General features: G+C 33.3%; 1 non-coding gene and 1 pseudogene across 1 annotated transcript; both read left to right on the forward strand.

Annotated features, from left to right (window-relative positions):
- The window catches only part of LOC149538337 (switch 2-like), a 58741-nt pseudogene that overhangs the window by 2001 nt on the left and 31320 nt on the right, over positions 1–25420 (forward strand).
- Positions 12533–12604, forward strand: TRNAI-UAU (transfer RNA isoleucine (anticodon UAU)). Its single transcript has one exon. It is a non-coding gene; the product is annotated as a tRNA-Ile (tRNA).

Genomic DNA, 25420 nt, shown 5'->3' on the forward strand with positions numbered 1-25420 from the left:
TGATTAAAATTTTACTATTATGGCCACTCTCTATTTCCTTGATTTTTGACTTTTGCGTGGGATGTTTCATCCTTAACGTTGAATTTAAATTGTGAGGAACTTTCTTTTAAATTTTGTTGGCAAAGTGACATATACCAAAAGGGATTCCTGACGATTAAGTGGATGTCTAACATTAGGGTATGAGGATATTAGTGAGATTCTTCATACTCCACCCTCTCCCAGGACTTTGAGAATAGGAATAGTGTTATCTGTTTACTATTATGAGTAAGAAAATTACACCCCAACATAAACTTGGTTAAGGTTACAAGTTAACTAAAAGGAAATCTAGATGGAAAGGTGGATGTGTAGTGATGGACTCGTCGAGTATCTTATCAAGAATTAGTGCGTCATGGAAACTCTAAAGGAAAAGAGAGTAACCCTCCATAAAAAGCCAAGTTGCATCATAAGGAATCTCATTGGACAGAGTCTCATACAACTATTACCTGATCACTAGGTAGGTTGTATTTGGAATATCTTATTATATTATTATTGTTTCAGACTCTATAAGTATTTTATACTAGATTAGAATGTTGTTTATGTGTGACCTATATTTTTTAAGGGGTATTCGATCCTAGAAAAATGTAACCATGTCAAAGTTTTGGATTGGACTTCTCTTTTAACAATGTTAATTAGATAGACAGGTTATCATCCTTGTGTATGTACATGAATTGTTAATCATTCTTTTATTAAGAGTAAAATTTGGTATAAGTCTAGACAAGGTCTACCATAGGACAAACATTTTAATTTTGTGACTTCTAGGAGGAAGTCAAAGGCTAAAGGGGGAGGATGTAAGGACCCTCCTCATATGTACTTATTTAATATAAATCTCTCTATTAAATGGTTATAGGAGATTTAAATGGATATGAAGTAATGTTTATATTGTGAATGTCTTGATGAATTGAGAGTAGTTGACACATCCATGTTTTAAAACTTAGTGGTTCGGGAACTACTACATTATCTCGACTGTTTCAAAATTAAAATTTCACTAATGATGATACGAGGCATTTTCACCGGATGATAGGGGTTTTGAATTTTGATACCTCGATGATTAAGTTTTGCGCTTCAGATAGTTCAGTATTCTTTAATTGGTAATGTTTATGATGATAGGTATATGCATGCCTAACGATAATTATTCTAGTATTTTAATCTAAATGAATGGATAAGTCATGTTATATTGATTTTATGATTATCGATGATTAAATGTGAGTAGAAATGAATTAAATAGTTAACTTATTTGAAAGATGAATGTTTTAATTTTCATGAATTTTTTGATACATATTTTACATATATACATGTGTTTCTTGAACTATTGATGTGTGCAATGAGTAAGCAGGAAATTCAGCCGAAAAACCTAATGGAAAGATGGAACTAAACCCCTGGTTAATTTGTGCTATCTTTGCATTGTCTTTCTTTGAAGGTTGTTAATTGGTCTTAAAATTCTCCTAGCTTTTTTTTGGGTTCTATTGAGTCTTTAAGGCCTAAAAACATTAAATTTATGTACCCTAGGGGTGAGAGTAGGGGTGGGGAGTACTTTTCACCCTCTTAGCCCCCTTGGTTGACTTTTAGGGTTACTCAAAAACCCTACTTTTGGTTGATTGCGAAAATGGAGTTGTCTCCTTCATGAGTTGGTGACTCAAACTCCATCTTGAGTTACTTGAAGCCTAGTTGAGTTAGGGATGATATTTTGAGGAATTTTGGAGTAGTTTTTTCTTTTGTCACCCAATCTCTAGTTTTGGAGAAAGTTGGAAGATTGAAGGAAGAAAAGGAAATGCTCTTCTCAAACCACCATTTTTGCCATAACTCTTTTGGTGAAGGTAGTAGTTCTTGAATTCTTTGAATTTTTTTCTTCATTTGTCATGCTTGAATCTTGCTTGAATCATGTATAAGGCATTGTGTTCTTTTTGTATTGCTTGCTTGTCTGTTGGGGTTGATTTGGAGGGATCTTAACTTGTTTTTCTTTTGATGTTATTCTCATGTTTGCTTTGATGTTTTGTGTTTTGAGGGGATTTCATGGGGATTGTTTTCACATCACTCACCCTTGGATAGGGAAGAAGTGGCCATGTATGGGGGAAGGGCCTTAGTTGGACCTCAATAGTGTAGAGTCTCCTCTCATGGTGAGAGGATGGAAAGAGGGTAGGGTGTATGGGCCCCCACTTGTCATCCCATACCTTGTATGAAAATTTGAATTCTTGAAGAAGGGAAGGAATGAATACCCTTGTTATCTTGGCCTCGAAAGGGCATTTGTAGAAGAACGGAAGTTCTTGAATTTTAGCCCCGAAAGGGCTATGTTATGATATGGTGATTCACATCTCCTATTGAGAAAATTCACCTCCCCCCCTATTTTGGTTTAATGTTGAATCCCATTGTGAAAAATTGAGTTGGGAATGCATGCTTGAATTGTTCATCTTATTATGTTGTTTTACCTTCATGTTGCTTCTTGTCTCTCCATGGTTCCCTTGGTGCATTGAATATATTGGAAAAGACCTCTTGTGAAGGACTTAGAAGAGATCTCATTTGAGTTGTAACATTATGTAAAAACGTATTTAATTTTTGATGTATTGGAAAGGATGTCAGGTTTTCTTACTGGTTCTTTCCTGATGGAGTCTTGAACCAGGTTGAATAATAGAAGAGAAAAAAAAAAAAGATTGAGTAATGTTTTTGCATTGAGCCTTTTAGTATTTCAGTTCTTTACATATGTTTAATTGAAAATGGATAAAATGAAGTTTCACTCTTCCTATGATATTCACATGTTTTGTAATCATATTAATTTGATTGAAGTTAATTTGATAACATAGTGATATATATCAAGTTATGCAAATTTAAGATTAAAATATGTTAAGAAAATTCACATTTGATTTGTACTTAACTTTCATAATTATACATGAGTGTGAGGAAGTAAAGTAGTTCTATTCAAATATGTATTAATTACTTTTAATCCAATTATCACCCTTATTTTTAAAACACAAATTGTTAATGTGTTTATGCCATATATTTTGGGCATGACATATTGAATTTGTTTTAAGAAGTCGTTTAAACCCAATACCTACCTCTTTCAAGGTTCATGTTATTTGCATGCTAATTTTTTACCAATCTGGACGTTTTAAAGGAGGAATAAGATCCTGTCGAGCAGTAGAAGTTCACATCTGAAAGCCCCTATGAGTTATATGAATAAGGGTTTTGTTAAGGGAAGAAGATAAAATAGTGGACTTTTTAAGGTTGCAAAAATGTGTTGTCGCACTATCTGTAAGGTGATCTGTAAGGTGTGTTCCTGTTTCATCTTTCTTGTGGTTCTAATTGGGTGTTTGTTTGACATTGACATTTTTAAGAGAGCATTTCATCATGCAGAGCATTGTCTACAAAATTGCAGTGACATATATGAGACAACTTTCTCCCCAATTAGTAGATAGTTCCTTGTTTATGGGTCTCCCTTGCATCTATGATTCTTCAATTTCATTCCTCATTTTTTTTTCAATTTGTGAATATATCTGAATAAGGCTATAAGAAGAATGTAGGCCTAGAAGCCATGCTTCAACGAGGTTTTCATATTTAGCGTTAACTAACATGCAAGGGAAACTTTATGTGTTTGATTTCTCTTTATATTGAACATGATTTGTAATATTTGTTCTTAGTATATTTATTCAGTCAGTTAAGGACATCTATAACTATAGATCTACCATGGTAGGGGTTTATGTAACCATTTTTTTATGACGTTGGTTTAGATTTTAGGTTTCACCATTTTCTTTTGTAACAAGTTTTTAACCATTTGTGTTGTATTATGAAAATGATCCTTTGAAATTTCTGTAAATCTAATTAATCCTTATTGGTATGTATGGTGACAATGGACACTTGGCCTTTCAGTAAATTTTATTAACTCTATTGTATCCTTTGCAGAAAGAAGATTGAACTCTTGGCGTTCAAAATGTATCTTTTGCCTCTGTTTGCCGATTACTGTATTTGAATAGCATTTTGCAGCAAATTAATGTTATTGAACACTAAATATTCAATTTTATTATCTTCCATGTTCGAAATTATGGGCTTGACAATCAACATTTTTTCGTGGAAATTAAAATTATTAGGGTTTCATATTTTACAATTGTTCAAAATAAATCATGCATAAAAGATGTGAGTGTTGGCTTCTACAGAAATTTTTTGAATCACCCAGCAGTGTGTTCAAAATACCAAGCATGCTATAATAATTGGAACAACTCATGGTTCTCTTCTATATGAGTTGCAGGAAACAATGTTATACATGAGATTCAAGTTTTATTTTTTCAACAACACGTAGTTTTATGCAGGAGAATAAACAATCTAGTTTTAAGCCTTATTGAAACTGGTGATAACACATAGTTTTCTATAGGAGAATAAACATGCCAGTCTCAAGCCTTATTTCTGCATAGTAATATTTTGGAGAATAAACAACCCAGCCATTGGAGAATCTAAACACGGTTGGTTCTTTAAGAGCTAGCTAGCCTTCTAATTGCTTGGGCATTTCTCTGATCGACCATATTAAATTATTTTGACTTGTAACTGAAATTCTAGAACATTCACGACTTGAGATTGAAATTTGTGGTTGTAGAATATGAAAAAAAGGGAGATATGGAACAAACCATTCATGTGTAAATATAGAAATATACATAATTAGATTATAGTAGAGATACCTTTTATTCATTCACAGATTAATTGAATATAGTAGAAGCCTTTATAAAGACTCAAAATCAATGATTAACTATCTGTTGATTACAAGTTATAATTTATTTTTAGAATTACAAAAACTACAAATTGGAATAGATCTGGATATGATTATTTTAACTGGTAATTATTTCTTTGAGATAATTAGGGATATGATTTGTTTTTGTTATTTCATGCAAATATCTGCAATATAATTTGAGCTTCATCTGTTGCATGGTTAAGAAATCAATGCCACTTACTTTGAAGGAATTATCTCCTTCCGACAGTGGTGAATAAAGGTATTAGAGCTATGTAATTGATAAAATGTGGGCTTAGCTTGCTATACTCCCACTGAGGAGTTGAATTGGGAATGGATATTTATGAGCCATCCAAGAATCCCAAAAGTTAGAATTTACATCTTTTGGCCTTGTTGTATTTCTTTTAACTCTTTGAGCGTATTGACTTTCAGCCAAAATATATTTATGATTATAAATTTACAGAATACTTGTGTTTATTTTGCCTACGAATTAATGATATCTTTGATGATGATAATATAAAGAGGCCAATTCTGCTACTCATGAATTATTATGTTATAACAATAAGAAAGATGCGATATTAAATAGCAGTTTGTTGGTTTCATTTGATGTGGGATGAAATAGAAGAAATGGGTGATGAAGGAGATAAAATTTTACTTTAGTTTGAACAAGAGTGTTTAGAGGTTTACACATAAAAAGTGGATCAATGACCCAGTTCAAACAGCCTTAGTAAAATTCTCTGTAAGACTTAGTAAAATGTTCTTTCTTATTTACTATGGAAAAAAATCTCACAAACATATATTGAGATTCTTCAAACCACTCTGGCTTAGTGGAATTTACAAGTCATTATATCATTTACTTTTTGTGCTAACTTAAATACAAGAACCTGTGTGCATACACTGACTATGTAAGGAATGAAAGCTGGACTACTTTAAGGAACAACTTGTGTTATTGCTCTACACTTGAAAGAAATATGATTGATTCAATAAGGCAAGATTAAACAAATTGTAGATGTTAAGATGCAAATTAAAATAAAATTCCAATGAATCTGTAAGATAGTTTGAAGATAGAAAAGGAAGCTCAAGCACTAGAAGAGGAGAAACTTATGATTTGGTGACTATTCCATTGGATGTTTTGCCCAATTATCTAGGCTCTGCAATGTTATGTTGGGTGCTCTAATTTCTAGAAAGTCCATCCAAGATGGATAATTTGATTACAATTTATCTAGACTTTCTCTCTAACTACAACCTTAACCTTCCCTAGATTTTCTTTTAATCATTGACATTTCATCTCACATTAGAGAACTCGATGATGTGTAGGAGAGGGAAAGACACACTAAAGTGGATGATAATCAAAGTAAAAATCTATAGAGATTTGGGTTCAAATAAATTTTTTTAGAGACATAATATGTGTGCAAAAAGATGATTGGAATTTACGGTTTAGTATGTGCCAAGGAAGAAGTGATTTTAAAATGAAATATATTAATTTATTTATGAGCACCTTGTGAGCTATACCATAGTGGATTTCCAAACATACCAATACCACATCATTATCTTCAAAGAGAGTTGAGCTCATCAATTGAATGCTAATGTGGATTGTTGACTCACTTCTACAAGATCAACTGCTTGTTTCATGAGCATTAATTACTTTGTAATATCAGTAGTTTGTATGATTAACATAACATTTCATAAGAACAATTCATATATTACACATGGAGAATTTTTTTTTTCAGTAGATATATTATAAAACTTGACAAAATACCTACCTTTTATTTGCTCATGCCTTGACAGAGATACAATTTGGCACAACCACCCTAGCGATGAACTAAATATCTCTTAGCCTTGTTTACTCATGCTCGTAGAATTTTGTAAATGTTTAACATAATTTAATAGGCACTCTGATTCAATCCTTTTTTTCCTCCTCCTCTGTAGGTGTACATCACTTAATTATTTACCATATTTTATGTTCTTGGCAGAAATCTAGTTGGTTTCTTTACATAAAAATGTGCCTAATTCTACTCCCTCACTTTGGAAGAAATCATTTAAGTTTGAGCCAATTTTTGTATGTCTTGGGTGTAGATTTCATATGATTTTGCCTTGGAAAAGGCATGTCAACTTCTGATCACTTGACTAGGTGGGAATTTATTTTATTGGCAAATCAAATTATGGTAGAACTTGCTAAAAAAAGGTAGTTGAATCTAATATATTATCTTTTTAGAGTCATGGAAAGAAAGAAAAACTAGATCTTCCCTGTTCTCTGTTCTTGCATTCTGCTGATCATAACAAGATGGCCTTGTTAGAAGACTAGGAAGACCACAACTGATATGGAAATCACATGAAACCGAGGATAAATTTATAAAAAACCTAACAAAAGGGTGCATGAAATTTGATTTTTGTGTGGTACAAGCTAAGAAGAATTTGCCTAAGATAATATGCCAAGATCTAGAAGCCTAATGAATAGCACAAACAAGAGAGGCAAAAGTAATGAATAATTAATTGACTAAATTCAATAATGATCAATAATCTATCATTAATGTTTAAGTATGATATAGAAATGCCTTCTCATAAAGGCAAGACATGATAACTAGGAGATACGCATAAAGTATACAATAAGATTTCATCTAGGCAATTAAGTAGTTCTATTCAAATCATAGTATTTTCTTGAAAAAATTGATTTCTAAAATTTTCATGGCATTTTTCTTTGTTTCTTTGATAATTTCTTAAGTCAATTCGAAGATTTTTATGTAGATAAATAAAACTTTAGTCACTAGAATGGAGTTTCATGAGCTCCTAAAGGATAACCTTTGCCTATGATGGGACTGGATATATCTTATTCTTGGGGGAAATATTTGTCTTCACTTCTGATCCAGCAATAAGGTTAGTGGTAAACCATTGGTGAACTAACATTAAAAATGTAAATTTATAGCTAATATTGTGACCACTTTCTTTAAAAAATACTTGACCTTTGTAATTGATTGATTAGTTGGATACATTTTTCATATGTGGAGTTCTTTGTTTCTAATACGCATCATATTTTTGATAATTCTTGGTTGTACTTTAAATTTATTATGATGTGTTAAGCTCCTCTAATATTGAGTTCTTTGTTGCTAATACTCATCATCTTTGAACCTTTGAAGCATACAACCATCAAAGGGAGAGCTTATTCCAAGCTATGTTACCAAATTGTTCCTTAGCAAGCCCAAAGTCTGGTCCCATTCTTGCGAAAGTCTAGTCCTTGTCATATTCTTGCAAAAGTTTGTCCAAATTCTAGTTCATTGAGATGATATATCTAAGAGAGACATCAAAGAAAGTCTATATTATTTAACATATATGGCCTTAGTGAATTCAACTAAAAGTTGAAAACATAAGATAGATGAGCTTGCTTGTTATATATTGAACCCTATCTATGGCTTTCCTTAGAGGCATTGAGCCTGAATGCTCTCTTGCCATTTTGTGAGAATTCACACATATTGCCTATTTAGAAACAACAAATAAATTTAAATTACTCTCACCATCAGGATCCAAAATTCCGAAGCAATTCAGAAGAAATCACTACAAAATAATGGAAATGGATTTGTCAAACATGACTAGCAATCTCCCTCAAGATCAGACGACAAATAATATTTCAACTGGAAAGCATGGAATAGGTAAAACTTAATATGACATTTTTATTGGCATCCATGAGGCATGATGCCTATGGAACTTGTAGCAATAAGGCCCATGTATGAGATAGCAATTGTGCAACATTCATAGATGTGAAAACAAAGAAAATAGAAGTATCGCAAATAGTTAGGAGCGCAACAAGAGAGATTATACTTGAAATCAAATTAATCATTTAGAGAATGTTAAAATAAATGTCTATATCAAAATTATTGAATTACCTCAAAAAAAATTTCATTTCTTCAGTACACTTCTTTTGGCTTCTGAAAAGATTTGCTCATTTTCTCCTTTTTAGATGCCATTTTCTGTTCTGGACCCAGAACAATTTGATCAAGAGATGTCAAAGTCTTCACTGTGGATCTAGCGGGCTTTCTTCTCATACCATCTACTCTATGGTTTCCTAGAGGTCTTTGAATATCTCCCATACTAGTCACAATAGTCGTCATCATTTGACTCTTTTGCAAGGTGAGACCAATTGTTGACACTTGCCCTGTTTTTGTATGCAAATTTTGTAAACCCTTTTGATTTAAGAAGAGAGAAAATATCCTTCTAAATCACTAATAATTATGAAACTTGTTTTAAACTTACACCACTACTGTCTTTAGATGTCACTAGATCATCAATTCCCAATTGTGAAAAATAAATGGTGACATTTTCATATTGTAAATCTCCATGCTCAACATTGTGTAAAGCTTTGTTCTGGGCTTCCCTCTTAAGAAAATTACCCATTTTTGAGAGCCACAACGAAATAGGATTTGGTGCCCGTGTATGTAAAGTTTGCCTCAAATACCATGCAAACTGTCTTATTAAGCCAACAGAAATTGATTTCAAGGTAATTGATATCAATCTTTCAAAAACTTCTATATCAAACCCACTTGACCTTGAAAAAGAACTATTCCTCCTAGACAGTTCATTTAACTACTCCTTGATCGAAGTCATAAGATGACCCCATAAACAAACTCCAACAAGCTACCACCTGCTAGGATTTTTGATTAGCTACAAATTGGACTTTTCCTATTTACTATTTTCTTGTCGTTGATTGTCGTCAAAGGTTTTAGCCATGAAATTTAGTATTGGATATTGCTATGCATGATCTGCAAGTGAATACAACTGCTGATGTCCTCCTTTCATCTTAATATTTTTAGAAGAATTATCTTTATCATGCAACATAGTGGTTTTAATCAGTGTAAGTAGCATTCTTGCATCCCTTCTTAACCAGGATAAAGAGATCAAGTAACTTGAAAATTTCCTGTTGTTCAAAATGTGACCCTTCATTGATCACATACTGTGTATGGAGTTTTATGTCATAAGAAATATATAGAAGCTCTCTAAGATTGAAAAAATAGTGATGATAATCAAATTCACTTTCACCAGATCCATTAACGTTAATAAGGACATCTTTTGAAGAAATATTACAACCACAAGCCTGAACAACACTACTAAGAATAGTAAAGGTATCTCTTGTAGCTCTTTGAAGTAGTTCAGCTTTGAAGGGAAACATAGTATGGCTTTTTGTGATTTGCAATTCATTTGGAAAATATGGATATATAGAGGCATGTAATAGATGACACCAGATAATTTGTCATCCATGATGGTAAGATAATTTCACAAGCTATTACAAAATCATAGTACAAAACTATTAACCCCTATTGCTAAGTTTATCCTGGATGTTATTTCCATCTTTCCTGCTAAGGTTCTCCATAGCCAGTTAATTTGTGTGCCTTTATTGATGTTGGGTTCATAATTCTCCAAAGGATCTTCATGGCTTTTGAGGAGAGAATTCTCTTTGAATGATTCCTTCAAAAGAAAATTTGTGGAAAGAGAAAGACACTCCAGAGCTTCAACCTCATACCAAGAAAATAATAAAAAATTAGTGGACTAAAACTCCTTTGGGAAATGAACCCTACAAACATGAGTGTATAATGTGAAATTAAGCATAATGGTAAACAATGACAGTATCCAAAAATTGATATCAAATATTTTTAGTAAACATTTTCCAGCAAGATGATAACACAAAAGACACAATTCTAGATAAATTCCATGCTCTGTATAAAACTATTCTATATGAAGTATCAAATATTCATTTAATTGTTTTATAAATCTTTAATTTTTTTATAAATCTAAAACTCAAGAAAATACCATTAATATGTCACAGTGCAAAAGGATTTTAAAATATGCTTTAGTATTAACCACTTAAATACAAGTCTGATGAAGTGCCCAAGAAACAAACTGGAAATCTGGACCTTTTCAAGGCATTTGAAGTCTTCATAATAGCCCACCTTGCTAACAAGGTTACCTTATCTCCCCTATACTTCTCTTTATGCTATTCTTCATAGCTAGCATTGCACAGAATTGGCCAATGTTCTAAACATGCCAAGTCAGCACTTTCAGCTAACCCTGACAATAAGTTGTCCATCTTCATGCTTTGTTCTATGCTCATGGATGTTTTGATGGTTGAATCAGCTCATGGAAAGCTTTCATAGGATTTACAAGTAACCATTCTCATATTTGGTGTCATGGGATTTCACATTTTTAACCTTAGGCAATGGTATGTGTGCAAAGAAATTTTGTTGTATTGTATTCACTCTATCTACTGATTCAAACGTGAATAGATTTGCACAAATGGCATCATTTTTTCAAAAGGGGCTTAAGGTAGTTGTATTTGTCATTGATCATTAAGTTAAAATCTTTTTGAGGAATACATATATTTTCCCCAAATAATTGTATTGGTAGAGTGTGAGAAAGGTATTTGATTGAGTCCCTTACCTCAAATTAGCAAATTCACGTAGTCTTGGTATTGGCAAATTAGCACTGTGTGGTACAAAAAGCAATCTTTGTGGTGAAAGAACAAAATTCATTGCATTTCCATAATTGATGGCAAAGGTAATAAATTTTCTCATAAGAACACTTTCCCTTTTAATATAAAGCCTCAAAATGAATAAACATTTAGGAACTAGCCTATTTCCTATATATGCAATATGATGTTTGGTTCAGTACAGTTATAATTACTCTTAACTTTTTCTTTCTTTCTAAAGATTCCAAAGAATTCTCCTTTTATTAATGAGGAACCTATGAGTATAGAAGTAATTTCTTTAATAACTTATGATCATGTAAATATCAGATTTATGCGTACTTTCTTAATCTAAAAAATGTAGCTTTTGTCAAATGGAGTTTACGACCCATGAAATGGTATATTTATAAGTGGTATGTACAAAATATGTGATATCTATTAATAATAAACAAAAAAATATGTGATATCTATTAATAATAAACAAAAATGTGTTAAATTCATGTATATGTCTAATCATTTCTTATAGCATACTCAAAGACTATCTCCATTAAGTATAATTTTTTGTAGCGATTTCACTAATATTCTTAACACTTCATATACTTACATTGTTTTAACTTAGGAAAAGTATGACGTACTTTTAAAAAATATCTCTCAAGTTGTTATCTTTAGCGAAGATAGACCTTTTCCATCATGTATTATCTACAAAACTTTTATTGGATGGAGATTCTTTGAAGCTGACATAAAAAGTGTGTTTGACTGTTCATTATCAACATGATTGGCTGCATAAGTGAGGTAATAGAAGATTTATTATTGATGTGTGAAAAACATGATTTTTTAAGGTTCATTTATTGAGTCCTTTGAAATGGCCTAGGTAGTCATCTCTTCAAGAGTTATGCATTTACATACTCAAATTTTATTTAACCTTTTGATAGAAAGATGATAAAGGTATCCTCCTCAAATTGATATCTATTTTTGAACTTCACAAAATGGATGTATTAGTCTATTGGTTATTAAATATATCTACTTCACTATTTCTCTTATATAGAACATTGAAAGAAAATGTTGCAGGTGACATAACTTCTTAGCATGGAAAACTAAAATTTGTTACTTTATTTGGGAGGATAGCTCAAGTAAGCTAAAACTATGTCATACCATCATTTTCTTGATATCCTTGTAGATATTCTCTTGCCTATAATATGACGTTTTAATGATAATAAATCTAATAGCTGATAAGTTATGCCTTAAGGATTCTTGATCATTCCTATCTTATGAATAGTGACATTGCTTAACTTTAGCCTTATCTATAGAAAAGAAAAGAATAATTATTTTGAATTCTTGAAAGGGTGTTAGCTCAATGGAAGAGCACCTACTTTATAAGTAGAAGGGCGGTGGTTCGATTCCATCACACCCTAACATATATGAAATAATGGTCCTTTGTATAAAGACAATATATTTTTTCATTATAAATCTAGTACCTATAGAGACAAAATAACAATACTAGTATTTTATATTGTCTTATAAAGATAATTATTTAAGACAATATTTAAGACACCCACTTAAAGACTGTGTTTCAGACAATATACAAGTTTTATATCATCTCAAACAAAGACAATTTACTTTAAAATTGTCACAAATATTTTCTTAAAACCCCCTTCTCTCTAGTAGTGGGGGCACAATATAAATTGTCCATGATAAACATGTGTCAATTTTAATAAATATTCCGGCTAACTCTATTCTACAATATAGATGGCATTTAGATAACATTTGATATGTATTTGTCTATAAATATAATAGATGAGAGCTCATGTTCAGTAAAGCCCATATTTGGTTTTCTCCTTAGATTTCTCTTCTTCCTCTTCCTTATTTTTTAAACTTGGTATCGGAGTCAAAGGGTAAGAGTATTGTGCAAGATGTTTGAGGTATAAATGAGACTGGTGAACAATATCCCAGAAGATAGGTTTATTAATTTTCCCACAAGATAAGTGCATTAATTTTCAGCTAATGCTCTATAAATGGTTTGTTATGATGAAAAGAAAATAATAATCATTTACAAGTTTATTATGAATGGTATTTTCAGACTAAACCATCATGATTGAAAGTTGAGTTTATAAAGTCTATCAATAACAATCATAGTAATATGTAGCGGCAATATATAAGACGTTCTCTAAATTATGTATAACTCTCTTCTCAAGGCCGAACTTAAGTTTCAACTACAAAAACTTCCACAAAGATTGAAGATTAAATTGACAAAGCATAAAGAAAGAATGAGTTAACTATAATTTGCAATCAAACCGCTGGAAGGTAATGTTTTGTGTGAGATGTCTGATTACATGATCATCCATGTTGTTAGGAAATGGTTTACCAAAGACATTAAAACTATATGCTACCAATGGAATACAAGTTGAAGGTAAGAATGAGGCTAACAAAGTAACATTAAATTTACTAATTTCTTTTTCTTTTTACTATTATGCACATTACAATATCATGTCAATACATTGATTTCATTTTTTATTTTCTTTTACAAGAAATATATTATTGTGCATGAAGTTTTGAACAACTTAAGCTGTTTAATATCAAAATATTTTAGGAAAGTAGGTGTGGTATTATGTACTCTCAACCACATAAAGGAAATGAATAAAAATTCATATCATAAAGGCTTCTACTAATTTTATGTTTTCTGTGGAAATAATCCAGTTCTTCCTATTTATAGTCAAGAGCATTAAAAAATGTTGCTTCTGTGTAAAATTCTTGGCCCACATTAGACGTGTACTTTTTTATTCTGTATGTAAGTACACCCTTATTGTCAAAAGATCACCCTTATTGTCAAAAGATCAAATTCATCCAATGAAAATACATAAATATGATGCCTAAGCTATGTGTTTGCGGTAGAATCCATTGCTCAAAATATTGTCACATGATAAAAAGTGATTAGTTATAGTGGAAATGAGGAAGAACTTTGAACCCTACACCCAAGAGTTCCACTCCTACTCTAGAAAAAATAGAATTTTACAGCTATAGCTACATAATTATCAAACTAAAAGAAAAAGAAAAATATCTTTGCAAAAATAAAAAAAATAGAGTTGAATTAAATAAAATTATATTTATCTCATTATCTTCATTCACTACAAAGTATAAAATTTATACACAACTAACGATCAAATTATAGTGAAGTTTAAATCCAAATTAACATGCGATCATAAAAGATGACAATGATGATCAATAAATCATGGATCAAACTAAAGCTTAAAATGGTAATTGGAAAATTGTGCATTAGTGAAACATTGAGATGGTACTAAACGTCAACACACCTCCTTAATTTTAACTGAGGACAAAAGAAAAATTAATGAAAGCAAAAAGGAAAGAGCAAAGTGACAAGAAAGGTTGTGGATGTCTGTCAAATCATAACTACTAAGGTGCTAAATGAAAAGAATTCTCTAAAACCAAGATGAAGATCATGGTCAATATGCATGAGTTTCCCCAACAACATTACTCAAATAATCAAGATATGACAAACATAGGAAAACATCTACCAATGAAAGATAAAGAAGACTATAATCTTCATTACTATTCCAGAAAAATGAATTGATGAAAAATAAAGGTAAAATATATATCATTCAAGGATGCAAATGACACGTGAATCTGTACAAGTGACCCTAAAAATGATACTCAATTATGCAAGAACAGATTAGTAGTTGAAAATATAAGAGTAATTTATTTTTTTATAAATTTGATCAAGTGTAAGAAAAAAAATATTGGCATAAAGAGGCATGATAGATCCACAAAACATTGGAGAGAAACAAAAGGCAAGAACCATACAAAGATAGCACGACCTTTACCAATCTTTGATACAAAATTTAATTCAATATCTGTTGCCATGAGTCTTCTATGCAAACCTCTACTTGTGGGCCTAAGATGAATTATTGGTTGAATGTAATGAGAATGGAAGTTGCTAAAAATTCCATTCTTAAAAATATAATCTCCATTACCTAAAATAAAAATAAAAATTTCTCTTCTATCTAGAAGCCTTAGCTATGATACTATGTAGAATTTGGTAGATATAATGATGCAATAAATTAGAGATTTACTTGAAAAAGAAGAAAATAATGTTTGCAAGAACACCGAATATGGAGCTAAAATGAATAATTTTTTTTTATCTTGTCTTCAATCATTACAAACTATAAGATTTAATCATAACTAACCACCATTTAAAATAAAAACTACAATGAAGTTTAAATCGAAAATAACATTAGTTCTCTTGCAATTAATATGCAATCAAAAAAGATGTCTATGATGATCCATATATGGTGGTTAACACTACAGTTAAAATGGCGATTTTAAAATCATGCACAGGTGAAATGTTGAGCTAGAATTAAACACTAACTTAAAATTCATAATAATTTAATAAACTATCTATCAAAATCCTGTAAATTTGCGAACCTTATTTTGGTACACAATATGAGTTTTGATTATATGAATCACATTTTATTTGTTATAAGACTCATCACATTAAGCTTTAATGGGATCTATCTTTCAAACCCGACAAATTTCATCCAAATATAAATGCCTTAAGCTTTCTTGAAAGCCCACATCATACAATATTTCAAAAACAAACACATACACACATATACATGTGTGTGTGTGTGTTTGAAATGTGTTGTACAACTTTGAGCTGGGGTAGGTTGGAGGTGGACCTAAAGAAACCTCTAAAAGCATTTCCAAGGTGAATGCAGGGGGTGTTGTCGTTATCTCTTTCTCGGTGGTGTATGGGGTTCTACCACATGGTGGTAATAATTTTGAAGGTGAGTCTTCTTTTCCTAGCACCTATTTCTCTACTCTATTCTTCACAAAAACAGAAAAAGAATTTGTCCTAAAGACCCTAACTTTGCTGACTCCCACACTGTCAGTGGTTTGCAATTTAACTCCTCTAGGAAACTAGAACATCCATTTTGGTAATATGTTAAAGCCTCTCTAGGGAGGTATTCTAGTCTCTAAATAGGTTGATTGAATGTGTTTCAATCTCAATGATTATTCCTTAGAAATATTTTGAGGTTCACTACCTTTTTTTTTAGTAAGTTTGGAGGGAGGATACCTAACCTAGTTTTTTTAAAGAAGTGGGTTCTTTCTACTTGAGCTTTTAAAGGTTTTATCATAGTTTTAGTGCTTCCCAAAGGATTCTTATATGTCTCTTTCTGTCTTTAGGGGGACCTGTTAGGATAAATCCATGGACAGAAATAAAAACTACATGCAAATATAACCAATAATAGAAAATAATAGATCACATAGAAATGAACACAAGGCACCAAGATTTATCGTGGTTCACCCAATCCCTAGGCTACGTCCACCAAAAAGAAAGTCTAATCTTGTTACAATCCAGTGATTACAATCTGATTACAATCCGTAATCCCTTACAGCTCAATACCGCTGCAAGAAGCAATTTTGCATCACAACATAATGAAAAATACCTAAGCCTAAACCCTTATATACAAGTATTTCATGTCATTTTAGGGTTACAACATGTAAGCCATATGTCGACCATATGTCAGCTACGATGTCGACCACAACCCAAAATTTTTTTTCTGGCCTACGCTTCGAATGCCACTAATTATGAAGTGTGTACAATACTTTCCTGATCAATCACCATAATCTAACAATCTCCCACTTGGGGACTAATCAGGCTCCACACAAAACAACAATCTCCCACTTAGAGACTAACCCTGTAGCAATTCCACGTCCACATGGGGCTCCCACTGGATCAAACCACCATGGACTCTGCTGTTCTTTACTCATGTTTAGTCTAAAAGACCAACCAAAGCTGAAGAGGAGTGTAGCTTCTCCCTTATTACAACCTTTGTCAACATATCTACTAGATTGTCATTTGTATGTATCTTCGCCAACTTTAACTTTCCATCCTCCAAAATTGACCGAATGAAATGGTACTGCAACTGTATGTGTTTGGTCTTAGAATGCAGAGCTGAATTCTTTGCAAGATGAATGTCACTTTGACTATCTGTGAACAAATAATTATCCTTCTGAGGGTGTCCCAATTCTTCCAAGAAGAACTGAAGCCATATCATCTCCTTGGCTAGCTTTTTAGCAGCAGTATACTCTGCCTCTGTAGTGGATAGAGCATTAATCTTATGTAACCGAGAAACCTAGCTCACGATTGCCCCACCAACAATAAAGACATAACCTGAAGTACTCCGCCTAGTATCAATATCCCTTGCCAAATCTGAGTCAACATAGCCCTGTAAATTAGTAGTAGAGCCCCCAAAGTGTAAACACTTATTGGATGTGCCTCTCAAATATCTGAGAATCCATTTGACTGCATTCCAATGCTCAATTCCTGGATGACTCATATACCTGCTAATGACTCCCACTTCATATGCAATATCTTGCCTAGTGCATACCATAGCATACATCAAGCTTCCTACAGCTGAAGCATAGGGTACCTTGGACATCTTATCCTCCTCTTCTTGTGTCTTTGGACACATCTCCTTAGTCAATTTCAAATGACCAGGTAAAGGTGTGCTGACAGCTTTAGCATTCTCCATAGAGAAATGTTGCAACACCTTCTCAACATAATTAGCCTGATATAGTGTCAATGTTCTATTCTTCCTATCTCTACAAATCTTCATACCAAGGATTTGTTTGGCTGCCCCCAAATCCTTCATGGAAAATGCATGTGCTAACTAGCATTTCAACCCCGTAATATGATCCATGTTAGACCCAACTACAAGCATATCATCAACATATAAACATAAAATAATGTAGATATCATCATCCATCCTCTTAAAATAAAGATAGTAATCAGAATGACACCTGTTATAGCCATGCTCATGCATAAAATTGTCAAATTTCAGATACCATTTTCGAGGGGCTTGCTTCAAGCCATATAAACTTTTCTTCAATTTTCATACTAAGTTCTCCTTACCTGTGACCTCAAATCCCTATGGCTGAGCCATATATATTTCTTCATCCAAATCACCATGAAGGAAGGCTATTTTAAAATCCAGCTACTCTAAATGCAAATCTTCAGTAGCCACAAGACTTAAAATAGTACGGATAGAAGTCATTTTAACAACAGGACAAAATATCTCATCAAAATCAATTCCCTTTTTCTGTGCAAATCCTTTTACAACTAACCTGGCCTTAAATATTTTCTTACCTCCTTCCTCTTCTTTCAACCTGTAAACCCACTTATTCTGTAAAGCCTTTTTACCTGCAAGCAACTTGCACAAATCCCATGTCTTATTCTTCAGCAAAGAGTCTATTTCATCCTTCATTGCAGACTCCCATTGAATCTTAGTATCCACCTACACAGCTTCATCATAACTTTCAGGTTCACCAGCATCAGTAAGTAAAATAGAATACAAAGAGGGAGAAAATCTTTTTGGCGGTCTACTTTTCCTTGTTGAGCATCTAACATTCACTGGTGTGTGTGGTATTTGTTGTTGTGGTTGTTGTACATCATGAGGAATGGCTGGAACATCAACTTTTGGAGTATCATCCAACACTACATAATCATCTTCTTTCTTCTCATGTTGCTGCAATAGATCTTTGTATAACACTTTCTCATTGAATATGACATCCTGACTTCTAACAATTTTATGATTTTCAAAATCTAAAAGCCTATAACCAAATTCATTAATTCCATATCCAACAAAGACACATTTCTTTGATTTAGCTTCTAGCTTGGTTCTATTTTCAGAGTCTATATGAGGAAAATCTTCACAACCAAAAGTCTTGAGAAAAGAATAACTCCCCTTCTTACTAGTCCACGCCTCCTCTAGAATACCACAACCCAAAGGAGTAGAGGGACCTCTATTAATCAAATATACTGTAGTATTGATAGCCTCCACTCACATGTGTAAGGGCAACCCAGCATGCAACCTCACGGTCCTTGCGCGCTCCATTATAGTCCTATTCATGCGTTCAGCCACTCTATTTTCTCGTGGAGTCCTTGGAATAGTTTTATGTCTATGAATACCATTAGTGGAGAAATAATCTTCAAATTCATGACTGTAATACTCACCACCATTGTTAGATCTGAGATATTTTAATTTCTTACCAGTCTCATTCTCAACCAAGCATTTCCATTTCTTAAAAGTTTGAAATACATTAGATTTCTATCTAAGGAAATAAACCCATACTTTTCTAGTTGCATCATCAATAAGAGTAGCTCAATTGCTTAGAATCCATAAGAAAAATAATGATAGGGAAAGATAGAAAATGATATATAACATGGATAATTTACTTCTCATTAGCAGGATGCTAGAACACATCACAACCATACCTAGATCACCTAAACTCCATGTGCATTAGAAAAACATAAACCTCACATAGTAGAAAAAGGTATAGATAATGCAAGGGAGATCTAGAAAAGAAAAAAAAGTGGACTTAGGGAAGATTAGAAGTAAGAAACCTAAAGGATGATTAGACATTACCCTAAACACAAATCCACTTAAATACCAATAACTTCGAGCTTTTAAGGGTAAGACTAAAACTTTCCAACAACTGGCTCTGACTGAGGACTTAGGCATTGCAAATATCTAAGAAGCAACCCAAAATCTCTTGTTTCACATAGGTGGAATAGGAAATTATAGAAAATAGCTAAGCTTAGCACACAACATAAAGGAAAACTAATCTATGAAAGTAGCAAAACAAAGTGAGGAAAGATACAAAGCAAACCTACTTGGCCTAACACTAACTATACGTGCTACCTGGTTTCAAATATGAACTTGATACAACTTTAGTTTCCAGCCATTGTAGGAAAAAGGGAGAACCAATCCAGATGGATATGCCAGAATGAAAGAATTATTCTGGTTTACTTGTATAATCTTTAAAGGGCCCTTCCAAAGGGAGTCAAACTTGTGATGTATACCTTTTGGTGTGTGCCTCCTATCCCACAATAGAACCAAATTGTCCTCCATGAACTTCCTTGGTCTAGCTTTTTTTTTTAGAGAATGTCTTTATGTGCTTCTAACACTCTATAATATGATGAATCATCATTTTGCATTCTTCTTCCAGTTTAGTTAGTTACATAATGCATATTTTGGAGACCTAGATCCTTAATTACTTCCTATAGTTTATAGATGGATAGCTCTAATGGGAATACAAGACTAACTTCAACTCCATATACTAGGTCAAATGGGGAAATCCCAATTTTCTTGTTGGATATTACTCTATCTGCCTAAAGTGCTATGTGAATCTTTTGTGCCAGTTCTTCTAGTTCTCAGAAACCAACTTCTTCATTATATAAATTAAGTTCTTGTTGCTTGATTCTTCATTATATAAAATAAGTAATCTGATGAATGACTAAGGTGTATGTCATTATTTAAGTCATGATCTTCTACAATTATCCTGTACAAGCCATTTCCTCATGCCAACTTTGTTGGCTTTAGGTTGATGTCGTACTCTTGAACTTTTTCTATCAATGCACCTCTAGTCTTCCAACCTATCTATTGTTAGGTCAATATTCTTTTTATGGTTGAATCAAGCACAAATAAAACATGATGAGAGTGCAAGACATAGAATCTAAAATTTTTGACTACTCTTACCATTGCATATGCGTGCTTTTCCATTTTAGAGTATCTCAACTCATTCTCTTTAAGGGGAATACTCATGAAAGCAATTGGCACTTGGATACCTTCCTTGCTTTCTTGCATAATTGTTGTAGATATCGTATGGGCTAAGGCATATCAATATAGTATGAAATCATTAGTGTAATATAGATGTACCAATATAGGTGCTTTTGCTATGGCATCATTAATTTGATTGAAAGCCTTTCTTCCAAAATCATTCCATTTGAAACTTTGACTTCCTTTCATCATATCAACTATGCATTTGGTGATTTTAGAAAAATTAGAGACAAAACATCTCAAAATGTTCACCTATCAAAAGAATTATTTGACTCTAGATTTGTTTCCTCACAAATTTAGTTGCTAGATGGTTTTGAAATGTTTTGTGCCAATCCCGATGCCTTCCCAGGAGACTATATGACCTAGAAATTTTCCTTATGTAACATAGAAGACTAACTTCTTGGGATTGAGTGAAATCCCATGCTCCTTGCATCGTTTAAAAACTTTCTCCACATCCCTTAGGCGATTCTCTCATTTTTTGGAGAAAACTATCAAATCATCCAGGTACATCACCATGATTTTATCCTTGAGATCAGTAAAGGATGCATTCACAACCTTTTGAAAGGTGGCTCTAGTATTGATGAGCCCAAAGGGCATCTTATTATATGTGAACATTCTCCAAGGTTTGGTGAACATTTTCTTGAACTAATCTTTTGGGTTTACCTAAATTTGGTTGAAACTCAAAAATCCATCTAACATGCACATCATTTTAGAACTAGCCACTATTTCTAGTAAATGATCCATATTGGGAAAGGGATAATTATCCTTTAAAGATGCCCGATTGAAATTTCTAAAATCTAGACAAATTCTAATCTTCCCATTCATTTTCTAGATAGGTACAATATTAGCTATCCATGTTGAATGATGTATGGAGTAGATAATTCTTTCTTCTAGCATCTTGTGAACTTCCCTAAAGATGGCCTCTAAGGCCATAGGGTTGTTGTTACATTGATTTCACCTAAAGGGAGTGGCTTTAGGATTGAGGGGAATTTTGTGCTTGAATTGACCATTCCTAAAGGTCTTTAGGTCCTCATATCCCCAAAAAAATACATCTTCATACTCTGACAACAATCCCTTTGTTTTTTCACTTTCTTCCCTTGAGTAGCTATTACTGATATTAACCATCTTGGGTTTATATTCGGTGCCAATTTTCATGCCTTCATATTCTCTCCAAGTTCTACCTTTTCTTGCCCTTTCCCTTCTAATAAATGCATCATGCCTATCAAATAGTCTCTCAAGGGAAATGAGATGTCTTAGAATCTTATTACCTTTGAGTTTCTCATCACTAAGTTCTAGCTCTTTCATGGTTGCAAGGGATAAATCTATGCAGATATTTTCACTTCCTTTGAAGTACTAATCACTGAAAGGTTTGAACGTCCTTTCCTGGAAAGACTAGATCTATTTATCATCATTGAATACTTTCCATGTCTCAATGTTGTTAGAAATGTTGGACTTGAATAAGACTTCAACCTTGTACTAATTATCTTGAAATTCGGATGTGGTATTAGAAGCAAGGATGATGCAGCTAACAAACTTGCCCTTGCATTCAACTTCCTTGGAATAGCTTTTATTGAGAACCTGTCTAGGTGCTTAATCTTATCCCATACCCTATTTCTATAATTCCTAATCCTTGCATTCTTTACAATGTACTAAGCTAGGACTTGTTTTACTATATGCTCTACATCTCCTTGAGCTCTTATGACTTTCACTCCTCTCTTCTTTGCAACAGTGATACTTGACAACAAGGCTTCATATTCTATTGTATTATTTTTGTTTATGAATTGCAACTTGTATACAAGCTGAGTTATGTCTCCATCTAGGGATGCAAGTACTAGACTAGTTCTAGACCTAGTAGTAGCGCAACTTCCATCAAACTCTATGGTCCAAATCTTTAGGTCACTAGGAAGCTCTGACTATTCCTTAGAACAATTGAAGTCAGAGAACATGTAATTTCTCAACTCCATCCCTTGATATATAATTTGTGCCTTTGGGTCATCATACCTCAGGACCATGAGTTTGGTCTTTTCCTCAAGTTCCAACTTGATTTTCTTGTTACCCATAGGAATGATAGTGTGAGAGCAATCCATCTTGATTTCCCCTCCCATGTCCTTACAAAAGCTTCTACTCAAAAGAATACCATAGCTGGTTAGAAGATGTGCTACTAAGATGGTTAGCTTCATTCTCTTTGTAGTGTGAGTAGCCAATGCCACTTGTGCATCTTTCACTTGACCTAATAGAGGGACTTGCTTTGCATCCATGGAAAAGAAACATCTAAACATCTTGGTAAGGGTCAAACAAAGGGCACAAGCAATAGAAGAGGCCATGACATTATCAGAGGCTCGAGAATCAATTATGCAGGTACTAAGGTTATGATCATTTACATATAAGGACACATAAAATGGATTAGGCTTTTGACCAAGGGAGGTAGCCAAAACTGATACTTTGTCCTCTTTTAAGAGCATAGGCAAGACAAAATCTTCATTAGCTAGTGGGCCACTATCCAAATGAGGCTTGTTATTGTTGATGGTAGAGCTGACATTAGGTTGAGTTTTGGCATTAGCATCACCTTTACAATAATCTACTAGCTTTTACAATTTAGTAGGATGAGTTTTGAGATATTTAAGGGAGACACCTAGATATGAGCATATTTACAATATTGTTATATTATGTAAACTGAGGAGTAAGGCTTACCACTTGGATAAAACCTTGACTGCTCTTTCATCCAGGATGAGGAAGTGGATGCTCTAGCTGAAGTTGGTGAAGGGCCAATGGCTAAGTTTAAGGAAGTAAAAAAGTTCACTAGATTATTCTCTATCTTACTTCTTTTAGCCACAATCAACTGAACTCTGTCTAAGGTGGGGAAGTAGTCACCTCCAACCTTTGAATCTGATTCATAGTCCAAAAAGAATATTTTAGAGTCAGCATGGGGAGAAGAATCATCTTCTCTTTCAAGGTACTCTATGGTTAGCTCATTACTAGTAGTGAGCTACTTATATTCATTCATTTTTAAGAAGGAATCAGCATCATGGATCAAGGAATCAGCATCATGATCCACTTGTAGATGAAAAATGCACAAACTTTTCTTTTTGGGAGGTGCCTCAATAGCAAGCTTTTGCTGAGCATATAGTAATTGAAATGCTCTACCTTCATGTGGCCTTTAGGTAATATCTTGATATGGTTACTAAGGTGAAGAAATAAACCTCCTCATTTATCTTTTCGTGGAAATCATTTTGTTAGAGAGCTTCTGAAGAATTGCTTTAGTATTGTTGGTTATGCTCATGGTAGAGCTTGTTGAGGCTCCATTCTAAATTTATCTTTTCCATTTCTTGGCCACTATCAAATCATCCTCCAATTTGATTGCAAGGGTCTAAGAAATGAGAATATTAACCACATGTGCATGCCTAATTTGAAAACTTATGTCAGGGGGCATGCATTTGATGAAGAACATTGGGTACCTTCTTTATCTAGGTAAGTTGAGTCAATACATTGTGTTCATCTTTTGTAGTCCTATAGCATGCTTTGAATTGATTTTTCTTTTCATCATAGGTCATGATACATCCTATTGGAAGGTGCTAAAATTGGCTAGCTATTTTCTCAACTAAGGTTTCCACAAACATCCTCACTGCTACATCTTAATTGTGAGGACAAACGAGACTACATGTGACAAAGAAAACCATAATGTAATCATTCATAGAGACCTTCCCATCACTGTTGAATTAGGGAAAATTCTTTTGAGAAGCTCTAGGGAGGTCATTATTGGTAGCAAGTCATAGAGGGATAATAGGATTTCTTAAAGGAACAACCATTAAGGAAGGGAGGATTACTGGTATGGCCTGAAAAGTGACAGCAGTAGTGGTAACTAGTCGATGAAGAGTGAGAGCGTTGCCCAATAATGGAATTTGAGTGTAGAAAAATAGGAGGTAAAGATGAATGACTATGTATCTCATAAATAGGGTGAGGTGGCCAAAAAAGAGCACAATGGATACATTGATATACTAGATCCTAAGAGTAGGTTCTACCTTTTCCTAGAGGATCTTATAATATATGGAACTCATCTTTTTGCAATTCTTTGAACATAGGGTCATCTTGCCCTTTACTATTGTCACTTAGGTTTGCACCCTTATCCAAGGCCTATGCGTGAGGACAACCTAGTGAAACATGGAAACAACCTGCAAGCTTTGGGACTTGAATTGTGAGGTTGAGTCCCCGAAGAAGGCCGGCTTCCTCTTACTATCAGGGTGCACCTATCTACTTTTGGAGAAGAAAAGGGAGAAGGAGAGCATGAAAGAAAATCTACCTAGTCTAATCTAAGGAAGTGATGTACCAAAATAGAGTGTTCAGACTTTATTTCTGCCCATATATGTGCTACAAAACTAAGATAACATTCAAAAGACATACACACCCAGACTTATGTCAATCAATAACCACATATAGAACAGGAAACCAAATTGAATAACACAAGGAAAAGGATTTCACTTATATATTATCCAATAGGCCAAAAATAGACACAATATGCAAGTCACAGATCTCAACAATACACAAATGAGAGGCAAGATGGATGCACATACACATTGATGGCTGAAGGAGATG

This window comes from Cupressus sempervirens, chromosome 9, assembly GCF_028749045.1.
Source record: "Cupressus sempervirens isolate cs-2001-9-10 chromosome 9, ASM2874904v1, whole genome shotgun sequence".
Lineage (NCBI taxonomy): Eukaryota > Viridiplantae > Streptophyta > Pinopsida > Cupressales > Cupressaceae > Cupressus > Cupressus sempervirens.